This window comes from Myotis nattereri (assembly GCF_964212035.1).
Source record: "Myotis nattereri genome assembly, chromosome: 6".
In the NCBI taxonomy this organism is placed as follows: domain Eukaryota; kingdom Metazoa; phylum Chordata; class Mammalia; order Chiroptera; family Vespertilionidae; genus Myotis; species Myotis nattereri.
The window spans coordinates 86138031-86152303 of NC_138081.1; the positions used below are offsets into that span (position 1 = coordinate 86138031).

Below are 14273 nucleotides of genomic sequence, written 5' to 3' on the forward strand. Positions count from 1 at the left end.
CCCTCAAAGGGGTCGCGACCCACAGGTTGAGAACCGCTGTACTAATCTAAGTAATCTAACACATTCTCTAGAAAGTTAATTTGATGCTAAAAATATGAACATTGCTACTCACATGTGCCCTTAAATATCACAAAATCAGAAAGAGAGAAATTTAAAAATGCATTAACTTTGTCACAATCTCAAATATTATCAAATTAGTTAATTTGATAATATTAAAGGAGTCCTCAGGTCCTAAGGACTCCTTTTTGTTCTATTTCTAAATTGAGGAATTGTGCTACAGTAAACTAGGATGTTCATTTGCATGAGAATATCCCAGGAGATTGTTAATAAGAACTGTTCATTACCCCTATCCATTTGATTCTGATTCAGTAGATCTGGGTTGGCACCCAGAAATATACATTTTTAATAAGTACTCTAATGTACTTATAGAGTCTAGGAAACTTCATAGTCTGCACCTTGAAAAATGCTGGATGCTTCATTTCTAAGATTCCTTCCAGCTATAAAATGCTTAGGCCTTGTAGAGCAGAAAGTGGTAAAGAGGGCAGAGAAGTATACATGAGTGATGATGTAGAGGAAGGGCACATTATAAAAAATAAATGCAAGATTCACTTATTTGTCAACACATATTGCCAATATGCCACCCAAAGTACACATATCTGGTGATAGGAGATGAAAGGGAGCTCCCAATTTGCTGGCAGTGACAGGTAATAAAAATGAAGAGGCAGTAATGAAGATGGGTCGTCATAGAGGAGAACTAAAAAGTGGGCGGGTGGAGGTGGCGAGGGGTAAACTGGAAAAGTCTGTGGCATGCTGGCTCCGCCCTGTTCTGGAGGGTGGGCCAGAGCCGTATATAAGCGCCATAGTCCTGCTGGACATTCTTTTTCCAATGGGGTTTGTCACCAGAACACAGGTGTCCTGAAAACCACCAGTAAATCAAACCCAAAATGGGAAAGGGAAAGACTCACGTCAACATTGAAGTCATTGGACACAGAGATTCTGGCAAGTCTACCACTGGCCATCTGATCTACAAATGCAGTGGGATCAACCATTGAAAAGAACCATTGAAAATTTTGAGAAGGAGGCTGCTGAGATGAGGAAGGGCTCCTGCAAGGATGCCTAGGTCTTGGATAAACTGAAAGCTGAACATGAGCGTGGCATCTCCATTGATATCTCCCTGTGGAAATTCGAGACCAGCAAGTATTATGTGACCATCACTGATGCCCCAGGACATAGAAACTTCAAAAACATGATTTCAGGCACATCTCGGGCTGACTGTGCTGTCCTGATTGTTGCTGCAGGTGATTTTGAAGCAGATATCTCTAAGAATGGACAGAACCATGAGCATGCCCGTCTGGCTTACACACCGGGTGTGAAACAGCTGATTGTTGGTGCTAACAAAATGGATTCCACTGAGCCAACCTACAGCCAGAAAAGATACGAGGAAATTGTTAAGAAAATTGGCTACAACCCTGACATAGTAGCCTTTGTGCCAATTTCTGGTTGGAATGGTGACAACATGCTGGAGCCAAGTGCCAATAAGCCTTGGTTCAAGGGATGGGAGGTCACCCAAAAATATGGCAATGACAGTGGAACCACAATGCTTGAAGCTCTGGATTGCATCCTGCCACCAAGTCGTCCAACTGACAAGCCCCTGTGTCTGCCCCTCCAAGATGTCTACAAAACTGGCAGTATTGGTACTGTCCCTGTGGGCACCATGTGGAAACTGGTGTTCTCAAACCCAGCATGGTGGTCACCTTTGCTCCAGTCAATATTACAACTGAAGTCTATTAAATGCACCATGAAGCTTTGAGTGAAACTCTTCCTGGGGACAATGTGGGCTTCAATGTCAAGAACATGTCTGTCAAAGATGTTCTCTGTGGCAGGGTGGCTGGTGACAGCAAAAATGACCCACCAGTGGAAGCAGCTGGCTTCACAGCTCAGGTGATTATCCTGAGCCATCCAGGCCAGGTCAGTGCTGGATATGCACCTGTGCTGGATTGTCACACAACTCATAATTGCTTGCAAATTTGCTGAGCTGAAGAGGCCCCCATCATCCTTACCACTTGAGAGTCTCATTCTTGAATAATTCCCTCATCTTGAGTAGGGGTGAGATCTTTGACTTATTTCTAATAACTTCAGTACAGCAATGATTGGGTGTACATAAATTACATGTGTGTATTTATGTTACATAAAATTATAATGCCTATCTTGATGAAAGACTGTCTCTCCCTCGCTGGTTTTGAGGAAGCAAGTGGCCATATTGGAAAAGTCCACAGGGCAAAGGACTGAGGACAGCCCCCAGCTAACAACCAGCAAGAACTTGGGCCCTCAGCCCACCCACTCACAAGGAACTGAATGCTGCCAGCACCACATGAACTAGGAAGTGGATCCTTACCCAGTCAAGTCTCAGATGAGAATGCAGCCCCAGCTAACAACCCTGACTGCAGCCTTGTAAGACTCTGAAGAGAGGACTTAGTTAAGCCATGCTCAGTCACTTCATTCACAGAAACTGTGATAATAAATGCGTGATGTGTTAAGTCACTAAGTTTGTGGTAATATTGTGATGCAACAATACCTAACTAATACGCATAAAGTAGGATTATATCAAAACATTAAAAGGTAACTATCTCATTTTGAGGCCTGACCACTTGATCATCTAGGCAGGGTGTGCCGAGTAGAGGTTTGAACACCAAATTTTAAACCATTTCCCATACCTGTCTTCAGGATTTAAAAGGGTTGAGGTTGAAGAAACCAGAGTCGGAGACTGAAGAGAAGACTTCATTAAAGAGCTATCAATTTGCTGAGAGTTTTAATTTCTGCTCCCCCCGGGGGGCGGGGGGAGAAACAGGTGGAAGGGTTTACCTAGTGACAGGAACTTCAAAGAAACCATTTGGGTAGCTTGACACATGACCCCAGTTCCGACAGAGCTAAAGGTGAGAGGATTGATAAAGGAGACTGTGTCAGCAGAGCAGAGGGCCTTTATTAGGAATCAACTGTGGCCTATCAACAGAGAGCCAAACGTGTGTCTACCTTTCCTGTGGACAGGATGCGGGCCAAAAAGAGAGTTGATGTAGAGTTGTTCTGAGTCCTGCCGAAGAGGTTAGTATGGAGTGGTGAGATGACTTAGCTAAGGAAAGCTGACGTGCACCAGCAGATGCCCAGGGGACTAGGAAGAACTTGGAAACCACCAGACAAAGAGTTGCATCAGCCCAAGTCAAGTGACTTGCAGGGAGACATGTCCAGTAATGGGAAGTTCTCCAAAGAACCCACAAACTATTCATTAGAAGTAGAGTCAGCTTTAAACCTGTGCCAAGTCCAGAGAGTGCCAACTCAGAGTAACCTAGTCACGTAAAATCTTTCCTGATCTTTTACATATTTTTCCTCCTCTCTTCTTCTCCCTTGATGCCGGAGGAGTCAGAAACCATGGTTAGCCAATTGTGGGTAGAGGAGGGACACAGGCAAGGAGATAGCCTCCCCTTTAGCACCAAACCAGAGCTGGGGAGAGGAGAAGCTTTAACTTTGTATGAAGTCTTTAATTATGACACTGACTAGACATATTAATTACTGAATATTTTAAGTCAAAATGATTAAAAAGATGTCTTGTTATCTAATAGTGAGCAGTAAACTGCAAGTTTGCCCTATATTCTGTCCAACAGCAAAAATTCTAGAGCTCTACTGAATAGTCTATAAGAGCAGTTGTGGGTGAGAAATGCTGTTTATGATTGCATCGTGCTCTGTCGATGTCTTTCTGTGCTTTTCTCATGCAAATAAACTTCATGAAAGTTCTCACAAGTCGTCTCATGTAATGCTAGCACATTTATTGATAACAATTTGAATGAATTATAAACCTATTTGAACTGTTGCTGGGCAAACTTTTATCTACCATCAGATTTCATTTGCTTGTTTTGCCATTTTGAGCAATAACTTTTATATTAAACAATATACCAGCTAACATCCATGTACATACATGTTTAAAATATTGACGCTTTTTATTTCTATAAGGTATTTCCAAGAATGAAAGTTTCTGTATATGTGTGTGTGTGTGCATAGTCCCCCAAAAGTGTATACATACTTTAACAGCTGATCGCTCAATTTTGAACGTGAAATGTATTTTAATAAAAACTGCCTGATAATTATTCAGAGTTTGTGTATACATTTTTTGGGACAACACACACACACACAGACACACACACACACACCCCACATATACATAAAAACACTTCACATTTCTACTAATAATGAATGAAAGTGATTTTTCATTATGTCTGTTATAGTAGTATATATGTTAAAACTCTTTAAATTTTTATCAGTCTAATGGGTGCAAAATGATAATCACATATTAATTTGTATTTCTTTGAAGAACAGTGAATCAGCATTCCATGATTTTACAGAACACAAATTCTTAGATTGGAAGAAGTTTTTATAAAGATATATTAAAATGTTTACCAAGACTTTCTAAACCTGAGACCAAGAGAAGTTTGACTGACTTGCCAGGGTCACACAGCTTCTCACTGGCAAACTGCAATTAAACATTGCCAGTGTGGTCTCTTATCTTTCAAAGCAGTGTTCCTTTAATCACAATCCACTCTTTATCAGGGAAATGTTTGATTAATGAATAAATAAGAGGTATAGATAACAAGCACCATAAGTTCCAAGAATGAGGAGAGAGGTCCCTATAAAGCTATAAAGTAAATGTTTAGAAAGGATTTTTTAAAAAGTTATTTGAGAGAGCATGAGTCAAAGAATATGGCATACACAGGAGTTTTTGTAATGAGAATGACAAAATATAAGGTTGTAAAGGTGGGCTTAAAATAGATTTTACTTTCAATACCAGGTATTTGTACATTACAGTATCTACACTAATACAAGAGAAAAATGGTAATTGGCGTACGGCGATACCCTTTTCATTGGCTAATCAGGGCTATATGCAAATTAACTGCCAACTAAGATTGGCAGTTAACTGCCAACAAGATGGCAGCTAATTTGCATATGTAGGCACAATGTAGGGAGGCGAAAGGGAAAACAGGAAGAAGCCCCCTGCCACTGACAGTGATCTGAAACCCAGGGGGGAGCTAAGAGCTGGGGAGGCAGGGCAAAGGCAGCCCTGGGGCCGCCTTTGCCCTGCCCCCCAGCCATGATTGGAGAATCAGGTGCCTTTGCCACCCTGGCCAGTGATAGCAGGAAGTAGGGGTGGAGCCGGCGATGGGAGCTGGACACGGTCAAAGCTGGCAGTCCCAGGAGCTAGGGGTCCCTTGCCTGGGCCTAAAGCGAAGCCCACGATCGCGGCGCCCCCCGCTGCCACTGCAGGTCCCCGCTGCCCGGGCCAGACGCCTAGGCCAGAGGCGTTAGGCCTGGGCAGGGGTGGAGCCTGCAACCGCGGGGAGCTGGGGGTCCCCTGCCCAGGCCTGACACCTCTGCCGGAGGCCTCAGGCCTGGTCAAGGGGCCGATCTGGTGATTGGTGATCAGAGGGTGATGAGGGTCAACTCCTCTGGACGAGGCATCAGGCCTGGGTGGGGGGCGGAGCCGGGGATTGGGGGGATATGATGGTCCCCTTGCCCAGGCCTGAAGCCTGGGTCAGAGGCGTCAGGCTTGGGTGGGGGGTGGAGCAAGCGATCAGAGGGAGATGGGTGTCCCCTTCCCAGGCATGATTCCTGGGCCAGAGGCCTCAGGCCTGGGTGGGGGCCAGAGCCAGTGATCGGGGGGAGATGGGGGTCCCCTGTCCAAGCCTGACACCTCTGGCGGAGGCGTCAGGCCTGGGCAAGGGGTCGATCAGGCGATCGGAGGGTGATGGGGGTCAACGCCTGAGGGCTCCCAGTATGTGAGAGGGGGCAGGCTGGGCTGAGGGACACTCTCCCCGCCCCCCCCACACCCAGTGCACGAATTTCGTGCACCGGGCCCCTAGTATTATAGATAAAGATGAATCATTTTTGGATGGGAACATAGATTAACAAACAGTATTTTAGAGAAAGTGACATAGACTGTCTATATGGGAAAATAAATAAATAAATAAATAAATAAATAAATAAATAAGAAAGACATGGTAGGAATAAAGATAACTTTATGTTACCCAGCTTCACCTCCTTAATATTATAGAAAAGTCTACAAAATGCTTTAAAACAGTGAAAGGAAAATAAAAGAAACAAATAGTCAGACTTGGAAAATAAAGATGGAGAGTCTATAAGATTGTAAAAGGAAGCACGGAGTGAGCCAGCAAGAGAACAGGACCTCTGAGGATATTTAACTATACAATACAAATAAGAATAAACTCTGTTTTAACAGGGTGAGGTCAACATAAGACACTTTTATTCCTTAGACATTTTTAAAAATAATTTCAGAAAGTGGTTTACATTCACACACAAGAATTTATAATTTAATTTCAAATCTACAAAAGTTATTATGCATCTAGTGTGTGCCAAAGATTTTGATATATGTTAGCTAATAAAGCTTATGAAACATGATCTTTACTTTCATGTGACAAAGTTTTTAAATAGACATTTGATTACATTGCTTATTAGCAACAGCACTTGCTAGTAAAACATCACTTTTGTAGTGACAATGTAGTGGTCAGTTATTATGGGTCACATACTATGCTCCACATCTTTCAATATTTCTGGTTATATTTTTAAGACTAAATTTATGACAGAATCCAACCCTCAACTAAATTTTAAGTTCTATCAGGTCAAATAAATATATACATTTATTATGCACATGTATTACTATTTAATGTATCTAACACCTAAAAAACGAGCTGTCTTTAAGTTTAGTATAACATCTGGAATCAAACTACTGTGGTTCAAATTCTGGGACCACAGTTGACTAGCTGTGTGATTTTGAGCAAGTTACTTAATCTGAGCCTAATTTTCAAATCTGCCAAATTAGGATAATTAAGAATTTACTTCAGAGTGTTGTAAAGAATAGTAACTGAGATGATGTGTGGCATGCTGTTTAGCACATAATTGGCATATAACACATGCTAGTGATTAGTATTAAAGTAGGAAGGTAGTTCAAACATTTTTAATGTAACGTAAGCCCTTAAATTCAAAATATAGAAATTAGGACAGGTGCAAAAAGCTCAGCAATTGACAGGACTTTTAGGGAAAAAAAGAGCAAGTTATTTTGCTTCTGAGGGCTTATTTTATCATTTGTAAAACATTTAAAATAGATGAACATTTTTCAAAGTCCTTTCATATTCTATTGTTCTTTGATTCTTTCACTGAAAGAGTGTTCCTGCCTCTAATCACAAGTTACAGCATCAATCTCACAAAGTGTGGAAGTCGTATGATGATAAACTCATAATGCTTTAGGCACCTGTTCCTTTTGTGCACTCATTGCCCGCCTCTCTAAGGAGACAGAAGCACAGTTAAATAAAGCTTATGGAAGAATGAGACATTGCCCCAAATAAGGCATTGTTTATTACTAAATGCAAAATACTGACATATTGAAAAAGGGATAGGCAATCATCTCACAAAGAATTTGATGTCCTTCATTTGGAATAAATTTGCTAGGCAATGCTTTTATCACAGCGATTCAGGGGGAAAGAAGTAAGTGCCAAACATTTTCTCAAACACTTGAAAAAAAAAAGCTCCATCGAGGCAGATGTTAGCTAACATCTGCTCTGTCTTTTCCTTTCACATGTAACCATAAATCACATATACCACAATTTTTAATTTAACACTGTTTAAACCTTTTAACATTTTCACTATGATGAAAGGATTATAATTTCTTATATCCCTATGGTCCACAGGAAGTTTTTTTCCTAATAAACTGTGTTTGAACCACTTGTATAAAATAAGTCTTGATCTCACAGATAGTAAAGGACAATAATAACACTGTTTTCTGGATCTCATTCCAACCGCTTTGCTCAGTTTAATTGCAACAGATTCCATCATCGTTTCCAATTTGATTGTCTCTATCAAATATTTTTAAATCCCAGTTCGTGCCTTGGAGGGAAACCTTGCTTATTGGCCTCAATATAATTATCAGCAGTCATCCGCGAAGCACAGCATGTATTGTACAAATATTTGGACTGATCATCTTGTTGTGCCAGGACCTTTCAAACTTGTCTTGCTTCACACATGATTTGCCTTCTAAAAATATTGACAGCCACTGTTAACTTGACAAGAGAAGAAAAAAAACTAATTAGATGTGGGTGGGTGAAAGGGAGTGGTACTCAGTATTTGAAAGGCAATTTTGGACCATCACTATTTACAGAAAAATAGAAAATGTCAGAAGTAATGGGAATGTCATAATTCAACATTCAAAGAAATAAAGAAATAGGAATTAACAAGCAGAAAGTCCCTCTGATGATTCCTCTCCTCTGGACATTTCCTGGTTCCTTATTAATGGCAAAAGAAGTAATTTCGTTGAGAGTCAAAGAAATGATGCTTTATTAGCTTAACCTTTCTATTGGCAACCCATGAAAAGAGACACAAATGGGAGGGAGACTTTGAACGAATTGCTTCACCTCTTACACTTTAGTTTTCTCAACTGCAAAATAAGTGTTTTGACTGGACTGTTTTCATTGTCTACGCCAGCTATAATTTCTAGGATTTGTATATGCATGAATGATTTGGCTGTCAAGAGAACTTAGTCATCCAAACAGCAGATTAAATTAGCTATAGCAATTTCTAAATCAGCAAAACAATTTTTTAAAAAATTTAACTGGCCGAAACCGGTTTGGCTCAGTGGATAGAGCGTCGGCCTGCGGACTGAGGGGTCCCAGGTTCGATTCCGGTCAAGGGCATGTACCTGGGCTGCGGGCACATCCCCAGTGGGAGATGTGCAGGAGGCGGCTGATCGATGTTTCTCTCCCATCGATGTTTCTAACTCTCTGTCTCTCTCCCTTCCTCTCTGTAAAAAATCAATAAAATATATTTAAAAAAAAAAAAAAATTTAACTGACTTGGCTTTTCTATTAGTTGAAGAGGATACATGTAAAGGATATGCATGATGTAGCCACAGAGATTTGAGTTAAAAACTTCCCCAAGAGAACTAAATAAAAATAAATTGTATAGGTACATGATGATGGAATGGTACTCAGAGTTTGAAATACGACTTTGAAGGTATGTGTTTAAAGAAAGTATTAAGCAAGAGAGGGTAAATGATCATAAAAACCTTTATCTTTTCTCTTTTGGAGTATCTACTATATGTTATAGATTAAATATTATGGGATATATTTATAGCAAAAAATGTGGGATTTTTTTAATGTTTATTTGGAGATTGATCATGTTAAATGCCTGAAGAATACACACAACATAATAGAATGTATTAAAGTGTATTTGGTGGATGAATGTTGCAGGCTTCTAATATCTGGTGAATTAGTAATTTTTAAAGTAGCATATAGGCTACAATCAAGAGTCTAACTTTAGTACTTTGCAAGGTCTGAATTCATCTGCCATTAAGGAAAAGTTTGAAATGTTGGCTGTCAAATATTGACTTCACAGCTTTTAATAGCAGAACTATTACTATTTATAGTCTCATGAACTTGGAGTAACTGCATTATCAAAATTAATGTCTGGGAAAACTGTAATCATTATATAAATCAGATTTTAAAATGAAAGAATTAAAATAGGGATGTTCTTTTCACAATACCATAAGTTTCTATCACTATGAATCTTTCTAATACTTATAAACAGTGAAAAAAACTTGAAATGTAACTGAGTCTTTCAATGGAGTTTGTCCAAAGTAGGTGGTTGGTAAATGTGTTAACTAATGTGTTTAAGTAAATGATTTAATAAAATAGTATTAGAAGAAGAGCCAGAAGACTCAATTCTACTGAAAATCACATCTCTTTGAGATTTTATTTCTTCATATATAAAATCAGACTGATAATACTTGCCTTACTCACCTTATAAGGCTGCTATAAATATCAGAAGAAATATTAGATGGAGCCTGGCCAGTGTGCTCAGTGGTTGAGCACTGACCTATGAACCAGGAGGTAGAGGTTCGATTCTGATCAGGGCACATGCCCCAGTTGCGGACCAGATCCCCAGTGGGGAGCATGCAGGAGGCAGCTGATCAATGATTCTCTCTCATCATTGATGTTTCTATCTCTCTGTCTTCTTTCCTCACTCTGAAATCAATTTAAAAAATTAAAAAAAGAAATATTAGATGGAAAAGCAATTTAAAACTGAGATGGAAATATAAAATAACCCTTTTGAGGCTAATAGGAAAAAGGCATACTCTTGACTACTTACAAACAATAAGCCAATATTTCATTTAGTTGAAACACCCAGAGGTCCAGAGGAAATTGATACTTGTAAAGTGTTCACTTTGTAGAAGTGAATGAATACACCTCTGGAATGTGAGCTTCACATAGACTTTTTTTTTTTATCAGCTGGACAAAGAGATGACAATAGTTCCTTTATTTCTTAGATTTATTGCACTAACTTCAATGGGGTTGTTTCTGCATCTGGGGAAGGAAAGGATTCTGCAAAAAATGCATTTAACTAAACGATGGAATGATCCTTGGTGCTTTTATCCAAACAAACAAAAAACCCAACGCAATTGTGAAAGGAAACCAAAGAAAATAGCCCCTCTATTATCTTTATTTTAGGTCAAGAAAGCTATTTGGAAACAAGTCCTTGCATTTTGGCACAAACCTAATAATATCACCCACTGAGCTCACCAGAATGGGAAATGCTAAGTTATGCATTCTAAATATCCGCATTTCTTTTCCTTTATATGGCCAATGATCTCTGACCTAGACCACAATCTGGTAGTAAAACGGATGGAAATGAGCCTAGTTCATAAAATAGGTCAATACCACTGTAGTGACTAGTACACGTCTATTTTATTTCAACTTTTGCAAATATTGGAGATTCTTTAAAAAAAAAACTTTTTAATATATGTTACCTTAAATTATTAAATTGTTTTTGGAACAAACAAAATGGTAGTGTTATTAACCTATCTAAAAAAAAGCATCCCCTATCCAGCCAGCATGGCTCAGTGGTTGAGGGTCGACCTATGAAACAGGAGGTCACAGTTAGATTCCTGGACAGGGCACATGCTCGATTCCCCATGTGGGGGATGCAGAAGGCAGCCCATCAATGATTCTCATCATTGATATTTCTATCTCTCTCTCCCTCTCCCTATTTTTCTGGTATTTATTCAAAGAAATCTAAAATACTAATTCAAAAGACATATGCACCCATATGTGCCCATGAACATTGCAACATTATTTACCATAGCAAAGATATAGAAACAATAGATGAATGAATAAAGAAAAAGTGGCACATATATACCATGGAATATTATCCTATATAATAAAAGTCTAATATGCTAAGTGTCCAACCGTTTGTTGGACCCTTCGACTGTTCGGCCAGTTGCTATGACATGCACTGACCACCAGGGGGTAGATGCTCTGACTGGTAGGTTAGCTTGTTGCTGGGGTCTGGCCAATAGGGACTGGGCGAGATGGGCTGGACATGCCCTGGAGCCCTCCCACTGTCCCTTCCCAGCCCTGATTGTGCACCAGTGGGGTCCCTCAGCCTGGCCTGTGCCCTCTCGCAATCCGGGACCCCTCAAGGGATGTCGGAGAGTTGGTTCTGGGCCAGTTTCAGCCCAATCCTGGCAGGCCAGGCCAAGGGACCCGACCAGTGCACGAATCTGTGCACCGGGCCTCTAGTTCAGCCATAAAATAGAGTGAAATCTTGTCATCTGCAACAACATGGATGGACCTAGAAGGTATTATGCTAAATGAAATAAGTCAAACAGAGACAGAGAAATACAATATGATTTCACTTATACTAGTATGTAGAATCGTTAAAAAAAAAAAAAAGAACAAATAAAACATAAATAAGCTCACAGATACAAAGAACATTTTGATGGTTGCCAGATAGGTTGGGGCCTGGAAGTTGGGTGAAAATGGAGAAGGGATTAAGAAGTATAAATTGATAGTTACAAAATAGTCATAGGGATATAAAATAAAATGTAAGTAATATAGTCAATAATATTGTAATAATTATGTATGGTGTCAGATAGGTACTAGATTTATTGGTGTAATGACTTCATAAGTTATATAAACATCTAGTCACTATGTTGTGTACTGGAAACTAATATTTTAAGTCAAGTATAATTGAAAATTATATAAAAAAAGAACTGATTCCTTTAATTTATCCCATTGTTAGATCAAAGAAGAAGAGTGTTCTTTTGATTAATCAGAAAAAGCACTTCTTATAAATACTCATAGAAAAATGTGAATAAGTATTCCTTATTAGTAAAGTTAACCAATATCTCCCTAAAGCCAACTGCTAATATCACACTGTATAATCAAACACTGGAAGTACCTCTATTAAAGATAAAGTAAAATAGCCACTCTTGCTGTTATTTTACCATATATTCCTCATGACTTTAATCAAAAACTGAAATATATTTGAAAAACAATGAGACCCTCCACTGTGAAATATTTACAACATATATAAATAGATTTTTTGTACCTTGAATATAAAACTTAATTTAGTAAAGATGTATTTATTCACTAAACTAATCTAAATAGATAAAATAATTCATGTAAAAATCTTAATTTTTTTTACAAATTTGATCAAATATTTCCAAAAGAATATTCCTCTGCTAGTTATTAGAACTCAATTATTCCTTTACTCCTTCACTGAAATATTTATTAAGCCTCTCTCTACTGTGTTCCAAGCATTGTGCTAGGCAAAGGGGTTCTCAACAAAGATTACAAAAATATATATAGTTGAGAGCCATTTTCATAAAACATATATCCATATAAAATGGAAGTAAACACCCCTAATTGTTAGGACCTGTTATCTCAGGGTGCTAGGAATTGTAGAGACAATTTCCTCAGATGTGCTTATCTTTATTTTCATTTTTTAAATTTAAATAATTACCTGTGTAATATTTCTTAAAGAAAATAATCTTTAAAAAAAAGTAAAGATACTGCCCTAGCCAGTTTGGCTCAGTGGATAGAGCATCAGCCTGTGGACTCAAGGGGCCTGGGTTCGATTCTGGTCAAGGGCACATGCCCCAGTTGCTGGCTAGATCCCCACTAGGGGACATGCAGGAGGCAACCAAGTAATGATTTTCTTGATATTTCTATCTCTCTCTCCCTCTCCCTTCTTCTCTGAAATCAATAAAAATATATTTTTTTAAAAAGTAAAGATACTCACTGCTGTTTATTTGACTGAAATAACATATTTCTGAATGGGAGAGTTAAGAAATATGTTTTTTAAATTGCTAAAATTACATTGACATATTTGCATTGTCCGTGGGGTATTAAAACAAAACATTTGTATTTTAGTTTTTTTTTATCTTATTTTCTTGCTACAAAGATATTCTTAAAAGTGGGAACACAGATAATAGAAAAATTTATATATATATATATATATATATATATATATATATATATATGATCAAACATGGGTTTTCTTCTTTTCCAGACTTGTAATATACATAAATTACAAGTTTAATACAAAAAAATTTAACTGTATTAATTTGTTTTTAAAATGTAATTAATCTATTATAATAATATACTTTTCTGTCAGTTTTTTCTTTTCTAAAAATACAGGTTTTTATTTTTTTCCATCACCATTTATCCCTCGTATATCCTACCTCTTCCCACAGCACCGCCCCCCCCCCCCCGCCCCAAACACACACACAAGCTTTTTTCCCTGATACTTAGTTTCTATAAAGACTATAAATTCTCTTACCAATACATGTGATTTAGACCAAGCATTAGTATTGTTCCCTTTTACCAGATAAAAAAATGAAAACTCAGAAAATTTATCCTGCTTTCCCAAGACCACACAACTAGCAAGTTATAGAGCTGAGGTTTGAACCCAAGCATTCTGATTCCAAAATCCATTTGTCTAACCACCTTGTAATTTTTCAAAGTCTCTGATGATCAGCTATCATGATGGATATGTATTATGTCAACTGTTAACTGATTATGTTAGTCACATTACACAAAAGGAAAAGCTATTTCCCATATGGTCTATAGTCATATTCAGGATGACCCGGAGACTCAAAATAAATATTCTAAGTAATTCAAGTTAGAAAAAAAAAAGGGAAGGAAGAAAGATATAAAGTGAGAAGGTCAATCATATTTCTACTGGAAATATTATTCATTGAAGGGGAAAGAGTGTAGTTTAGAAAAACAATGACTCATGATGTTCACCATGTGGATAGGAAACAGGCTGGGAAACAAATCACAGTTCTGAAATGGGAAGCCTTTGAGGACACCGTAAAGTTTTTAAGCCTAAGTTCCATATTTTCTGTATTTATTTGTACTTATAAACTCAAACTTCTTATTT

The 14273-nt window shown here is 38.3% G+C and overlaps 1 pseudogene across 1 annotated transcript; it reads left to right on the top strand.

Moving 5' to 3' along the window:
• The first annotated feature begins 944 nt into the window (after nucleotides 1-944).
• Nucleotides 945-2086, top strand: LOC308520871 (elongation factor 1-alpha 1-like; annotated as a pseudogene). The gene has a single exon. The product of its transcript is annotated as an elongation factor 1-alpha 1-like (transcript).
• The last annotated feature ends 12187 nt before the right edge of the window (nucleotides 2087-14273 follow it).